The sequence below is a fragment of the Sphaeroforma arctica genome (assembly GCF_001186125.1).
Source record: "Sphaeroforma arctica JP610 unplaced genomic scaffold supercont1.3925, whole genome shotgun sequence".
Lineage (NCBI taxonomy): Eukaryota > Ichthyosporea > Ichthyophonida > Sphaeroforma > Sphaeroforma arctica.
Window position 1 is genome coordinate 1 of NW_014036633.1, and position 1,794 is coordinate 1,794.

Sequence of the window (1,794 nt, forward strand, 5' to 3'; positions counted from 1 at the left end):
TATATATATAGTTAGTACAGTGCCTGTAGGCCGATTAGGACGATGATGAATAGACCTGCACAGAGACGTGTGCGAACGTTCGGGGTAAAATCAGAGCACTGTGTGCAAAAAAACACTTGTTACAAGGACACTCCAGACAGTTGCAGCACACGTAGTCTTGTGTACAACCCTCCAACCATAAAAATGCATGTGAATGTATATGGATATTTGAGGACTACGATGTATGAATTCCTCATCTTATATTTTAGTCCTAAAACTAAAACCCTAAACCCTAAACTCTAACCATAAATCCGTAAACCCCTGAATCCCGCAAACTCGGACGAGCGCCATTCACATACACCACAGCTGACAGAAGGCACGAATGCGGCAATAGTACGGTTGACCGATAGTCTCTGCGTATGCACACATCACAGCACAACCAAGCCCCCCGAAAGACCCAAGCGTACCTCCAACTACCAGGCACACTACAGCTATATACACCATACACATGCCACTGCAATATAGCCCAAGTACAACCCATTGTGCATATATCGAGTTACCTATCCACTTGACACTCACAGCCAGGCCCAGGTTGAGTCCTGTTAGAGCCATCCACATGACCCACAGTTTAGAGAAGGCCTGTGCACGGCAGTTGTGCAGCTTTACGGCTGTGTATACCGTGAGCGCGATGAAGAGCATCAACGGGGGGTCTAGGAAGATAAACCTGGTTTGCGTTACGAACATGTTCTCAAAGAGTATCATGCCTGTGAGTAAGTGTAGAGGTACAGAGAGACGGGTTGTTCAGCTTGAATTAGAATTGGAATTTAAACCTGGTTTACGTTGCGAATATGATCTCGAAAAGTATCATGCCTGTGAGTAAGTGTAGAGGTACAGAGAGACGGGTTGATACAGTTTGAATGAGAATTGGAATGTTAACCTGGTTTGCGTTGCGAATATGATCTCGAAGAGTATAATGCCTGTCGTTAAGTGTAGAGGTACAGAGAGACGGTTTTATACAGCTTGAATGAGATTAGGAAAGTAAACCTGGTTTGCGTTACGAACAAGTTCTCGAAGAGTATAATGCTTGTCGGCACGTGTAGAGGTACAGAGAGACGGGTTAATACAGCTTGAATGAGAATATGAATGTAAACCTGGTTTGCGTTGCGAATATGATCTCGAAGAGTATAATGCCTGTCGGTAAGTGTAGAGGTACAGAGAGACGGTTTTATACAGCTTGAATGAGAATATGTATGTAAACCTGGTTCACGTTGCGAACATGTTCTCGAAGAGTATCATGCGGGTAAGGTAGAGTTGCGATATAGAGTGAGTCGATCTGCAGACAGCTTCCAGGGTTGTTTAGTCTCCTGTGAGGGTTTAACCCTGGTTTGCCTAGAGTAAATTTGTCTCAGAGGAAATGATGTATTCATAGAATATAATGAGTGCGATCACCAGTTGACGGTTAAAGCCAGTACACTATTGAGGACACTCAATGTACTCCATAAAAGACATACACCCTAAACGATAAAACCCTAAACTATATAGAATCGATGGCAGAGATTGCTCGTGGTAAGAAGTGTGAGATAGGCCAGAATCGGTGTACTATACGTCCACATTCTCGGTACTAATAGAAAATTATATATATATACATATATATATATATATATATATATATATATATATATATATATATATATATATATATATATATATATATATATATATATATATATATATATATATATATATATATATATATATATATATATATATATAGTACGACGTAGACGACGACGACGACGAGAGAGAGAGAGANAT

At 40.5% G+C, this 1,794-nt stretch overlaps 1 pseudogene across 1 annotated transcript; it reads right to left on the minus strand.

Annotated features, from left to right (window-relative positions):
- Positions 1-539: 539 nt before the first annotated feature.
- SARC_13928 (dolichyl-phosphate-mannose-protein mannosyltransferase) lies at positions 540-743 on the minus strand (annotated as a pseudogene; the record flags this gene model as incomplete). Its single annotated transcript has 1 exon — positions 540-743.
- Between the last annotated feature and the right edge of the window lie 1,051 nt (positions 744-1,794).